Source organism: Lampetra planeri, chromosome 6, assembly GCF_965212315.1.
Source record: "Lampetra planeri chromosome 6, kcLamPlan1.2.h2, whole genome shotgun sequence".
Taxonomy (NCBI): domain Eukaryota; kingdom Metazoa; phylum Chordata; class Hyperoartia; order Petromyzontiformes; family Petromyzontidae; genus Lampetra; species Lampetra planeri.
In genome coordinates this window covers 15,976,016-15,990,306 of record NC_136112.1, presented here as the reverse complement: position 1 = coordinate 15,990,306, position 14,291 = coordinate 15,976,016, and the positions used below count along the sequence as shown (strand labels likewise).

At 54.9% G+C, this 14,291-nt stretch overlaps 1 pseudogene; it reads left to right on the top strand.

The window, feature by feature from the left end:
* The first annotated feature begins 12,452 nt into the window (after positions 1-12,452).
* Positions 12,453-14,014, top strand: LOC144719612 (uncharacterized; annotated as a pseudogene).
* Positions 14,015-14,291: the final 277 nt, after the last annotated feature.

Below are 14,291 nucleotides of genomic sequence, written 5' to 3'. Positions count from 1 at the left end.
GCCCGCAACACTGCAGACACCGCACCGATCGGCCAGCCGATCTCCCGCCTCCACTTACCATCACTTGCGAAAGAGACCCCGAGGTACTTAAACTCCTCCACTAAGGGCAGCTGTTCCCCCATCGCCTGGAGAGAACGATGACCTCAGATGTAAACGTGCTGACCCTCATCCCGGCTGCTTCACACTCGGCATCAAACCGTTCAAGTGCACGCTGGAGATGACAGACTGACGAGGCAAAGAGGGCAACGTCATCTGAAAAAGCAGTGACGCCACCTCCATGCCTCCGTACTGGATGCTGTCCATACCTCGACTGCACCTTGATATCCTGTCCATGAAAATCACAAACAAGAGTGGAGACGAAACGCATCCTTGGCGGAGTCCAACACCCACAGTGAAACAACTTTTATCTAACACCAAGAATACAGACGGCTCTCGCTCCGGGAATAGAGGGATCGGATAGCGCACAAAAGCGGCACCGGTACATCACACTCCCGCAGTGCCTCCCACAAATATGGTGGCGAACACGGTCACATGATTTCTCCAAGTCTACAAATCGGAGGTCGACTGGAGAAGCGTACTCCCGTGACCCCTGGAACATCTGTGAGAGGGAAAAGAGCTGGTCCATTGCTCCACGACCCTGACGGAATCCGCATTCTTCCTCCTGAATCTGAGGCTCGGCCACTGGGTAGAGCCTCCTCTCCAGCACTTTGGCATCAGCTTTACCTGGGACGCTGATGAGGGTGGTTCCTCTGTAGTTCGAGCACAACCTCTGGTCCCCATTTTTTTTTTAAAGGGACCCACGACCCCAGTTTTCCAATCCAGAGGTACTGGACTCGCCTTCCATGCAACAACTTTGTCCTGTGGTTTCAATAACTCTGGGCGAATCTCGTCCACCATCAGCAGCTTTGCCCCTATGGAGGCCCTTGACCGCCTCAGCGACTTCAGCAGCCGTGGTGGAAAAAGTGATCGAGTGTTCTTATGAAATTGCCTATTTAACAAGTAGGCTTTCGCAACCAATATTATTCGTAACTTTTTTTTGGGGGGGGGGGGGGGGGGGGGGTTAAATCGCGTAAATATAAATGTTTTGTTTACCCGCTACCACCCAACAAAGACAATCGGTAAGGTTTGTCACGTAAACAAGAAGTCCCAATTTTCTACTGCTTCCGGCACACCGGTGTGTTGGAGAGTAAACCCACAACATTTGGAATTTAGTCACTAGCGAAACGTCGAAGTTAAAGATACAAACGTATCCAATGTGGATTGCCCGAGCCAAGGTCTCGCACTTGGGAGTCCAACAGGGTCCGCAACCTTTCTTGAAGCCCCCGGGGATGTTTTTTTGCAGCACAGTCCATTGAGAAGAACCGCGAACTGTTCTACATTGTGCGGTGTTGGTGGGATCTGAAGAAGGTGGTTTCGATGGTGAAGGTGAAACCACTCCAGTTCTCCTTGCCAACGTCGTCTTGCCGGCAGGGTTCAACATCAGCGAAATCCGCCATCTCGTTTCAGTTTCCGCCGCCAAAGCCGCGGCTCATTCTGTGATCTTCACCCGTCAGGATGACTGCGATTCCCTTCGTCCTGGTCTCCCTGCCTCTGCCCTCACTGCCCTGCAACAAATTCAAAAGGCTTCAGTTAATTCTCTTTAATTCTCACACTTCCCCTCTCCACTGGCTTCCCTTCACTTCACCGCTGTCTTTTTAAATTCCTCACGCTCGACTTTAAATCTCTTCATGGCCTTGTCCCACCTCATCTCGCTCTCTCAGCTTCCATCAACCTCCTCGCATCCTCTTCGTTCCCTATCTTCTCTATATCTCTCTCCCTCCTCCCTGCGCCCAATTCCGCTTTCAATTCTTCTCCCTCATTGCACATCTCCACTGGAAAAAAAAGTACTCTACATTGAGCAGCACTGCTACCCCAAGTCTAAACACGGCCTATAGACTCAACACTGTCCACAGACTCAACACTGCCCACAGACTCAACAGTGCCCATAGACTCAACATTGCCCACAGACTCAACACTGCCCATAGACTCAAAATTGCACCATAGACTCAACATTGCACCATAGACTCAACACTGCCCATAGACTCAACATTGCCCACAGACTCAACACTGAATATAGACTCAACACTGCCCATATACTCAACACTGCCCATAGACTCAACACTGACTATAGACTCAACACTGCCCATAGACTGATCACTGCCCGTAGACTCAACATTGTACCATAGCCTCAACACTACCCGTAGCCTCAACACTGCCCATAGACTCAACACTGCACCATAGACTCAACACTGCACCATAGACTCAACACTGCCCATAGACTCAACACTGTACCATAGACTCAACACTGCCCATAGACTCAACACTACACCATAGACTCAACACTGCACCATAGACTCAACACTGCACCATAGACTCAACACTGCCCATAGACTCAACACTGTACCATAGACTCAACACTGCACCATAGACTCAGCACTGCACCATAGACTCAACACTGCCCATAGACTCAACACTGCACCATAGACTCAACACTGCACCATAGACTCAACACTACCCGTAGACTCAACACTGCCCATAGACTCAACACTGTACCTTAGACTCAACACTGCACCATAGACTCAACACTGCACCATAGACTCAGCACTGCACCATAGACTCAACACTGCCCATAGACTCAACACTGCACCATAGACTCAACACTGCACCATAGACTCAACACTACCCGTAGACTCAACACTGCCCATAGACTCAACACTGTACCTTAGACTCAACACTGCACCATAGACTCAACACTGCCCATAGACTCAACACTGCACCATAGACTCAACACTGCACCATAGACTCAACACTACCCGTAGACTCAACACTGCCCATAGACTCAACACTGCACCACATACTTAACACTACCCGTAGACTCAACACTGCCCATAGACTCAACACTGCACCATAGACTCAACACTGCACCATAGACTCAACACTGCACCATAGACTCAACACTGCACCATAGACTTAACACAGACCTGTTCTTCACCTGAGGACGGCTGCTTGCATTGTGGCCGAAACGTCGTAAGAATTATTTTATTATGTTTTATTTTTATTATTTTATTATTTCCCTTCTACGTGACTTTACCGAAAGAACCAAGAAGATGACTGCCCATACACACAACATTGCCTATAGACTCAACACTGCACCATAGACTCAACACTACACCATAGACTCAACACTGCCCATAGACTCAACACTGCACCATAGACTCAACACTGCACCATAGACTCAACACTGCACCATAGACTCAACACTGCACCATAGACTCAACACTGCACCATAGACTCAACACTGCACCATAGACTCAACACTGCACCATAGACTCAACACTGCACCATAGACTCAACACTGCACCATAGACTCAACACTGCACCATAGACTCAACACTGCCCATAGACTCAACACTGCACCATAGACTTAACACTGCACCATAGACTCAACACTGCACCATAGACTCAACACTGCACCATAGACTCAACACTGCACCATAGACTCAACACTGCACCATAGACTCAACACTGCACCATAGACTCAACACTGCACCATAGACTCAACACTGCACCATAATTGGTGGGAGCCGTCCCTGGCGACGCGAGTCACGATGGGCGTGTGCCGGCTGCTCGGGGTCGTGTCCACGCGGGGCATCGAGGCCCGTCACGGGCGCTGCGATGGATCAGCGCTGAGCGGGCGCGGCCTGCCGGCAAGTTTCCCTGCGGCAGTGCGGCCGTGTGCGCCGCGCTGCGACCACGAACCCGGCCAGCCGAGTTGGATTCCCGTCCACGGCCAACACTGGTGACAATTATCCGAACCGGTCCTGGGCCTCCCCTAGGTCGACTCAGCCACACAATGAGTACCTGGTGCGGTGTGTCAACGTCGCCACTCGGTAGACGACTTTACGAACGGGTCACGGGAGCTGATTGTGTTCCTAAGTCGAGGTCATTGCAATTGGATGGGGGGCATCAGCCAACACGCGTTAAGGCACCACTACATTGACAAGTTATGCTGTTTGTGTATGATAGTGTAATGCGGGCGTAAGCGACCTTCCGGAGGTGACGTCACGGGGGGTGGAGTCATGTGACGTGGGGGTAAGGTTCGGGGCTTTAAGCGGGTAAACCGGAAGGGGAAGGCAGTCGGGGTGTGAGCGGAAAAGAGTGAGGCCACGCGGGCAAGTGTGGAGAAGGGGGGCGCCGACGGCGATCGGGAGCCAACCCCGAAGATAAGAGCAAGCTGCGGAGTGGTGTGCAGCTGGGGAGGAGACAGCCAGGAGGGCTGCGAGTTAGAGGCAGCGGTGTGGCTGCCAGGAGGAGCTGCGGAGGGAGAGAGAGAGAGCAAGAAGCTGTGAGAGCTGCGGAGGGAGAAGAGCAGCAGAGAGTACAGCCAAGGGGGGCTGTGTGAGAGAAACAGCAGCGGAGCTGCTGTTGGGGATCGGGCCGACATTGGAGTCAGCACCGTGGAGAAGCTACAGAGTAAAGACAGCCGTGTGGGTGTACAGCACGAACCGAATAATAAAGGACACTGAGCCAGACATCGTGGTCCAGTCGTTTATTACACTGGTGTCGGAAGTGCAACGGCATGTCGAAACAAGTGAGGAAGAAAGTTAATCCGGCGCCTGCATCGGCTTCTTCGTCCGACGACGACGAACTCCCTCCAACCACGGATCCTGTTGGGGTGGTGGAGGAGAGCCAGGCTGAGGCGACCACGGGAACGGGTGTGGAGGATGTTGGCGCGGTGGCGGGTCCGTCGACATCATCAGACGCGGATCAACGATGGCAAGCGATGGCGGTACAACTGGAGGCACTTCAGGACGTCCTGGCGCATCTATGCCATCTCGTCGCGCCAGGGACGATGGATGATGCAAGTGGTGCTCCGCGGGCCGCCACGTTGCCTGTCCTGCCGCCGCCATTGCCCACGCGGCAAGAGGCCGCCATTTTGCGCGCTCCGTGGCGCCAAACCGCCATCTTGGCCACGCCGCGGGCCGACGCCATTTTGAATTTGCCATCACAACCACCACCATTGGAAGACGGCGGGAAGAGGAGTCGGAGTCGCCACCTTACAACAGTTAAAGAATTTTCCGTCGGTGGGGACTGGAGCGCGTTCGCCTGCCGCTTCTTGGCGGCGGTACGCACAGCAAGATGGACCGATGCGGAGGCTTTGGAGGTGTTGCCGACTCTTCTGGACGACGAATCTGTCCGATTCTTCCGTTCCATAGCGACCGATAAGAAGGCAACTTTACGTGGTGTTTTTCAAGAAATGGCCGATGCTTATGAGCCACCAGATGATGCGCATCGGCGATTCGCTCAACGACAACGAGCACCAGAGGAGTCGCCCGTGGCGTTCAGGGGTGCGGTGCTGGAGCTGGCCATGGCAGCTTATCCTGAGACGCCACAGGACCTGCTTGAGCCTCTCATATTAGGGAAAATGTTGGAGTTGTCTCGGGATCTAGGGATCCCCATGCCTGTGTGTGGGCATGAGAAGCTAACTTCCCGGATGGCTGCTAAGTGTCTCGATGCGCAATTCAACCTCCGTCGCTGGAAACAAGTGACGGCGTGGACGGGGGGGCCCGTCAAAGAAGGGGATGCGCTGGGGTGGGACCCTGCGCAGGCCGTCTATGTTCCGGATGACCGGGGCCCTCAACAACTGACGGCCGCCTCCGCTCCATGGACGGGACGCGGCGGGCCGAGACCGCGCGCGATGCTACCAGAACGGGGCCGTCAGGAGGCGAGGCCTGCGCTTCGGCGCAACGAGGCCGAATGTTTCCGCTGCGGGCGTAGGGGCCACTACGCCAGAGACTGCTGGGCCCGCTTCCCGGCTCCGCCGCAGCAGGAGGCCTCGGCACCGGTCAAGTCGGCTAAAGATCCTCCGAAACAGGCATGTCGGCACGCACCAGACACTCGGCAAGGCTTTCCACCTCACCCACCACCTGTGTTGCGCGATCCTATTGTTGTTGTTAAAGAAAGGCCATCGACGGGGCCTTGTCATTCAGTTACGCAGTGGCGCAAATTGGCACGGAGAGTTGTCGCGGCCGCTACGGGTTCGTCCACTGTACCGGGGTCCATACAAGGTGTGGACGTGCGCATTTTGGTCGACTCGGGGGCGTCTGCGACTATTATATCGGATGTCATTTTCCATCTGTTGGGCATTCCGTCGGGGGCTGTGCGTCCGGTTTATGGGTCGTGCGTCGCTGCGAACGGGGGTAGCATGGGCATCGTGGGTCAGGTGGATGCTAAGATATCTATTGGGGATGTGTCGGCCTCGGGTGTTGTGTTGATATCGAGATCTTTGGCGGTTCCTTGTTTGTTAGGCACCGATTTTTTGGCTAAGATGCCCATTTTTATCAAAATCAATGAGAATTGTATTGAACTGCCGGGGGGCCGTCAAATCTCGTTTCTGCCGTCGCCCTGGGGGCGACCTGCTTCGGCCGTACAAGTGCAGGCGCTGTCCGTCGCATCTGTGGACATTCCACCTGGTACACAGATGCTTATACCCTTGCGGTATCGGAAGCCCCTGCCTGATCGGCTAGGAGCAGTAGGGGTCTTGTTGTCACCGTCCGCCACGATAACAACCGGGTTGGCGTTAGTGGGGGCACAGACCATCGTCCGGCCGGATCAATTACCGTTTTTACAGGTGCTTAATGCGGGGGGAGAAAACGTCCGTGTCCCGGCCGGTACGGTTGTGGCACATGCCACTACGGCGTTTGCGACCCATGATTGTCCACATAGCCGGGGAGTTGTTGCTGGGGTTTCCGAGCCAAGGAGTTCGGATGATCGTTGGGTTGCTCAATTATGTGACGAAAATTCTTCCCTGTCCATGGAGCAACGTGGTGCGCTGCGTAAATTGTTGTTGACATATTCCGATGTGTTCAGCTCCGATGATTTGGATTTGGGCCGCACTTCCTTGCTTTACCATCACATTGAGACGGGCGATGCTGCCCCTATTCGATTAAATTCGCATCGGATGAGTCCTGCGGAGCGAGAACACGTACGGGGGGCAGTGGAAGACATGTTGGCTGCGGACATTATATCGCCATCTAACAGCCCATGGGGCGCTCCAGTCGTCTTGGTTAAGAAGAAGGATGGCAAATTGCGATTTTGTGTTGATTTCCGCAAATTGAATAAGATATCGGTGGCAGATGCGTACCCCCTGCCGCGTATGGATGACTCCCTCGACGCATTGTCGGGGGCTAAGTTCTTTTCCACACTGGACCTCTCTTCGGGATTTTGGCAGCTTCCCCTTGACGAGTCCTCACGGGAGAAAACCGCTTTCCGTACGCCGCAGGGGTTATTTCAATTCAACTGTCTCCCGATGGGATTGAATGCGGCCCCTGCTACATTTCAAAGATTGATGGAGCTCGTTTTGACGGGGTTGCAGTGGGAGACATGTCTTATATATTTGGACGATATCATTGTCTTCAGCCGCACATTCGATGAACATTTGACGCGGCTGGAGACAGTGTTCACGAGGATGCGTTCTGCCAAATTGAAATTCAAACCAAAGAAATGTCACCTACTGCAACGGTCCGTCCGCTATTTGGGGCACATTGTGAGCGCTGAGGGAGTGTCCACGGATCCGGAAAAGACGGCGTGCGTCCGGGATTGGCCGACTCCGGCCACCGTGGGGGATGTTCGGCGGTTTTTGGGATTTGCCTCGTATTACCGAAGATTCGTGCCGGGTTTTGCGACGATTGCGAGGCCTTTGCATCTCCTTACGGGTAAAGGACGGAAGTTTGGTTGGGGACAGCCGGAGGAGGCGGCCTTTCGGAGTCTGCGTGATCTATTGGCCACGGCCCCAACATTGGATTATCCCGATTTCGATCACCCATTCATTCTTGATACGGACGCGAGTGACACAGGTATTGGGGCGGTGTTATCACAGTCTAAAGGGGGTGTAGAGCGTGTCGTGGCGTATGGTAGCCGAGTCTTGTCTCCTGCGGAAACCCGCTACTGTGTCACTCGCAGAGAACTATTGGCGGTTGTTTTTTTCCTACGGCAATTTCGACCATACCTCTACGGTCGTTCTTTTATTGTGCGTACGGATCATGCGGCCTTGCAATATGCCCTTAAAATTGACCAGCCATCCGGACAGTTGGCACGTTGGTTGGACACGCTACAGGAATTTTCCTTCCAAATTCAACATCGGAAGGGTGTGCGCCATGCGAACGCTGACGCACTTTCCAGATTACCGCGGCGCGCCCCTTGTAAATGTGAGTCGGGGACGCATAGGTGTTCGCCGATTCCAAACCCCCCTCAGCCGCTCACGTTGGCCGTCGAGAAGTCGGACACTCCGATGGAACCGGGACCGGCTGACGGGGTTTTGAATCTGCCGCGGTCTGTCTGGATCCGGGAACAGATGATGGATGAGTCATTGGTGTCCTTGCGGAAGCGGTCTGCTAAGGACAATGGGAGTCCGAGTACGGCTGTGGGGCCGCAAACCGCTCTCCGAGATGGTCTGCTTATGTGGCGGGAGGGGTTCCAGGAACGTTGGCGCCTGGTGGTACCAACGTCCTTGCGGTTCGAGTTGATTAGAACCCTCCATTGTGACACTCTCTTACATTTAGGGGTGCAGAAGACCTTGTTGACGTTGCAACGTCATTATTTTTGGCACGGCATGGCGACAGATGTCGTAGGGCACGTGCGCGCGTGCCCTGCGTGTGCACAACGTAAGCCGCCGAAACATCCTTACGTGCCGCCTCTCCAGTCGATTCAGGTGTCTCGAGTCAATGAATTGGTGGCACTGGACATATTGGGACCTTTTCCACCATCGGCGAGGGGTAATAAATATTTGCTGGTAGGGGTTGAGTACCTCTCCCGTTGGCCGATGGCCTGGCCGTTGCCTGATCAGTCGGCCGCGGCCATTACCGACGCCTTTTTGTTTGGGTATATTATGGATAAGGGGGCGCCTGAGAGACTCCTCACGGACCAGGGCAGGAATTTCTCTTCTAAATTATTGGCGGAAGTGTGCGCGGGCCTTGGGACTAAGAAAGTACGGACATCCCCATACCATCCGCAGACGGATGGTATGGTTGAACGGCTGAACAGGACATTGTCTGCCATGCTTTGCCATACCGTGAGTGAACAACAATCAGATTGGGATCTGCACATCCCCGGGGTGCTTTCGGCGTACAGGATGACGCCTCATGCGGCTACGGGATATTCGCCGTTTTACCTTATGTATGGTCGGGAAAACGTGCCGCCGGTGGATGTGCAATTGGGAACTGGGGTGAAGGGACCTCGGAAACCACTTCCTGAATACATTCAGGACACGGTTCGCCGAGTCACGGAGGCGCGGGAGAATGCCCGCGTGGCTACGGCCAAAGCCCAGGCCCGGAACGAGCGATATGCGCGACGGTCTGAGGGGGAGTGCCCTTGGAAGGTTGGGGACCTAGCCTGGCTTCATTGTCCACAGGTACGTCCGGGGACCTCGCCGAAATTGCACAAACCCTGGCATGGTCCCGTACGCCTCATTGCGGTTCCCAACCCACAGACAGCACGCGTCCAGATTGGGTCTCGTCGCTGGGTTGTGCATACGTCGCGCTTGAAACCATATGTTGCTCCCTTACATGATGCGTCATCCCCCAATGTTGCCTTGCCGGGGTCTGTTGCTGCTGACTCTCCCCTGCCTGCGTCCATTGATTTTGCTAGAGCGCCTGTCGTACCTGTTCCAGACAGGCCGGCCGTGACATTGCGGGGGACGAGGGGCCCTGCTCGGAGGACGCCTGCCAGGTCTGCGGGACCTTCGAGCCCTGCAGCCCTTCCGACCCAGCTGCGGGCACGGTCACAGGACAAGCCCAAGACTAACTCTTTAGAGACACGGGACGGCGGTGGACTTCCAGCTGCGACAGGGGGATTACCCCCTGTCGTTCCTCGACTTTCATCGCGTTCCCGTTCTGCGAGTGGGCCGCCGACCGTCCGGGACGGGCCGGCGACCCGCACACGTTCCAAATCGCTGACGTTTCGTTGAGTGTTGTTGTCTTGTTATTTTCTTCTTACAGTTGTATTTATTGCATGCTTTTGTACGATCGTTGATGTTGATTGCGTTGTTGTTGTTCTTGCTGTTACATTATATGCTTAGTGTCCTTTAGGGGGGGAAGCTCGGTTCGCCGCATTACGATTTGCTATTGGTCAGCCGAGGTCGGCTGGGATTTTTCTACGGGGGAGGGTGGTGTAATGCGGGCGTAAGCGACCTTCCGGAGGTGACGTCACGGGGGGTGGAGTCATGTGACGTGGGGGTAAGGTTCGGGGCTTTAAGCGGGTAAACCGGAAGGGGAAGGCAGTCGGGGTGTGAGCGGAAAAGAGTGAGGCCACGCGGGCAAGTGTGGAGAAGGGGGGCGCCGACGGCGATCGGGAGCCAACCCCGAAGATAAGAGCAAGCTGCGGAGTGGTGTGCAGCTGGGGAGGAGACAGCCAGGAGGGCTGCGAGTTAGAGGCAGCGGTGTGGCTGCCAGGAGGAGCTGCGGAGGGAGAGAGAGAGAGCAAGAAGCTGTGAGAGCTGCGGAGGGAGAAGAGCAGCAGAGAGTACAGCCAAGGGGGGCTGTGTGAGAGAAACAGCAGCGGAGCTGCTGTTGGGGATCGGGCCGACATTGGAGTCAGCACCGTGGAGAAGCTACAGAGTAAAGACAGCCGTGTGGGTGTACAGCACGAACCGAATAATAAAGGACACTGAGCCAGACATCGTGGTCCAGTCGTTTATTACAATAGTGTTCATCAGGTGGTTAAACACGTGATGGGTGGAGCAGTGGGAGTAGTGGTTAGCGCACTGTTGTCTGAACCTGGCAACGTGAGTTGGATTCCTGGCCACGACTAACATGACCAGCGTGGTGAAGTATGATCACACAACATTTAATGACTGATAGGGAATGGAGTGTTCTTCATCCGGCAATCCATTTGAACGATACTTTGTACTTTTCTAATTTATTACGCAATTTTCGTTTGATGAAGTCAAGTTTCTTCATTTCAATTGAAAGTAATAAGCCGCACACTTCACTATCATATGTGAATCATTATCCAATTTAGTTCATAGCTGCTCACCAAAGCCACATTCTGAAGTTGACAATGTTTATTAATACAGTCTGAAGTGTGAGACGAGAATAGCGGTCTACTTGTTGACTTCTTCATTCACCTCTTTAATTTAAAACGGGGTCACGCAGTGTGGTGGCAGGGAGTGAGCTCACTTCCCCGGTCACTCGAGCGAACGAGGGGCCGTCCATAAATGACGTCACGCGACTTTTTGACCCTCGTCACACGGCGTCACAAAAAGTCAGACCCCCCCTCAAATATGACGTCACAAAGCTCTGCCCCCCCCCCCAAATAAAACATGCTAACATGCTTCCAATCGCTTTAAACTATTGTCATTGTAGTGCGTATTTAATGTGGCGCTGCACTCTGATGTTGTAGGAGAAACATTTATTAAAAAGGCTATTTAACTAAGTAGAACGTGTTGTCTATATTTATTTAAAGTTGCGCATTTTGATGTGACGTCACATTTCTCAACTCCCCCCCCCCCCACTCGTCACACATCGTCACAAATGTCTGACCCCCTAGGTGCGTGACGTCATTTATGGACGGCCCCCGAGTCCCCTGCCTCTGAGAGCTCCCAGCGGCTTCAACAAAAAAACCTTCAACCTCGACAGACAACGCGAGACCACCACCACCTCTGCCATTGCCTCATGTCAGCACTGTACTGGCCTGCGTGCTGAACTTCTTCCGCACCGTACGTAGCTAATCCGAGGTGCTAATTTAGGATCGCCCTCCAACTCCCACCTCTTCACTGCGCCCCCCCCCCTCCTAGGGCAGACGTTGACAGCGGGCACGGGCTACAGCGCATGGATCCCGTGCAGGAGAAATGTCGAATGTGCGTGGGGAGCGTCAGCGCAGCACGCGGACACGGCGAGTCCAAGGTGCACGCACGCCACAGGCGGCGCAGGCGAGACCACAGCAAGTCTGGACTTGCGCGAGAAAAATAATAAAATAATCATCTAAAGCACTCAACACGAATTGGTTAACGCGTGTCACTTATAATCCAGAGTGACGCCTCGCGTGTCGCTTGTCGTCGTTGTTGTGTTTGTTACCCGGGCATGGCAGCTGCGCGTATTGTGCGTCGTGTTGCGTGTGTGTTAGTCTGTAAGGTCGTTGTGAATGTTGTGGATTTGCTCTCCAGCACACAACCGGTTAGTGCGGTGCTAGTGACGAATTGGCCACGTTCTGTTTACGTGACAAACCCCTTCCTAGTTGGCTGTGTCGGGTGGTGGCGGGTTTAACGACACATTTATATTTACGCGATTTAACCCAAAACACGTGTAGTATGTAATTGTGTCTGTATGTAGCTGTGTATGCATCTGTGTATGTAACTGTGATTATATCGATGTACCCGTGTATGTATGATGTATTATGTTGTATGTATCTGTGTATGTATCTGTGTATGTATCTGTGTGTATGTATGTTGTATGTATGTTGTATGTATGTATCTGTGTATGTAACTGTGTGTGTATGTTGTATTATGTTGTATGTATCTGTGTATGTATCTGTGTATGTAACTGTGATGATATCGATGTACCCGTATATGTATGTATCTGTGTATGTAACTGTGTGTGTATCTGTGTGTGTAAGTTGAACTTCTTCCGCACCGTACGCGGCCACGCGTGTTGATCGCGGGCGAGGCCGAGCGACGCGAGAGGGGTGAGGGGGGGGGCAGCTGCGGGTCGCCCCCCCCCCGCGCCCTGGGGGCTCCGTCACCGCCACCGCCGCCCTGGGGGCTCCGCGCGGGCGGCGCCAGGAGGAGGAGGAGGCGGAGGCGCCGCGTGATGCACAAGTCGCCGCCGTGGCCCCGCGGTGAGCGCCGGGAAGGGCCGTCACGTGACAGTGGCGCCTACGCACGAACCTCCAGCTCACCAGGGGCCATGTCACCGCCGTCTCTCGCCTCCACCGCCCCCGCCGCCGATATAAACGCGGCAGTGACGAGTCAGACCGCGGCAGTCATCGCAAGGGACGATTCGGACATCCCCCACGCGAGCTCAGCACGAGATCCGTCTTCGTCGAGCTCGTCCTGCACGTGGTGCCGAGGGGCTGCTGCTGCTGCTGCTGCTGGGAGCGCGTCGCGTGCAGGTGCCCGCGTGAGCTCGCCCGGGGGAGTTGTCTGCACGACGATCCGAGCCGCAGCCCGAGCCGAGCGGTGACAATGGGTCTCCTTGCGTCGCGAGTGGCGTCGCTGCTGGACGGAATGTTCACTCAGCAAGCGCGCGTGCTGCTGCTGGGTTTGGACGCGGCCGGGAAAACCAGCATCCTGTACAAGCTCAAGCTCGACGAATCCGTGGTGACCATCCCGACCATCGGCTTCAACGTGGAGACCGTGCAGCCCATCAGGAACGTCACCTTCACCGTGTGGGACGTGGGCGGCCAGCAGAAGATCCGCGCTCTCTGGAGGCACTACTTCCAGAACGCGGACGGGCTCCTCTTCGTGCTGGACAGCGCGGACCGGGAGCGCTTCCCGGAGGCTCTCGAGGAGCTGGACGCCATCCTGGACAGCCCCGAGATGACGCGGGTGCCCTTCGTGCTCCTCGCCAACAAGCAGGACCTCCCGCGGGCAGCGGGCACCGCGGAGGTGGCGGAGGCGATGCAGGCGGTGAAGGCGCGCACGCGGCACGGGCGCGAGTGGCTGGTGCAGGGCTGCTGCGCCCGCACCGGAGAGGGCCTCCTGGAGGGCGTGGGGCAGCTCTCCCGCTTCATCAGCAACTCCAGAGCCTCCTCGGGGAGAAAGTGAGCTCGGATCGGCAGCAGCAGCAGCGGCGGCGGCGGCGGCGATGTCACTCCAAGGCGGCGTCTCTCGTGCACGTGGGGGGCGCCTTCGAGTTGTGTTCACTGGTCGCAACTTCACTCGAGCGAACGCCGTCATTCAAACAAACAGCTCGCTGTGTGTGCCTCTGCATGTGTGCGCATGTCTCTTGGTGTGCTGTTGCTCTGGTTGTCCCTCTGGACTGCCCAGGAATATCTTTCCCTGTGTGTCTTCTTTGTGTATGTACCTCGTGTCTGTTCACGAGTCCCTCTCCTCTGTTTTTACGTCGGCATGTTCAGCCCAGATGATGAACACGAGAGATGTATCAGTCTTTTAAAATACGTGGTCAACCAGGTTAGTGTCTAACTGTGTTGTTGGACGACTGGTTTGCATCACGTGATGGTTCCAAGGTCTGTTGAGTTTCTCGTCTCCCATCTTCTTGTTGCATTTGCTTTTGTGCAGTTTGCCGTTCTCTGTGTGC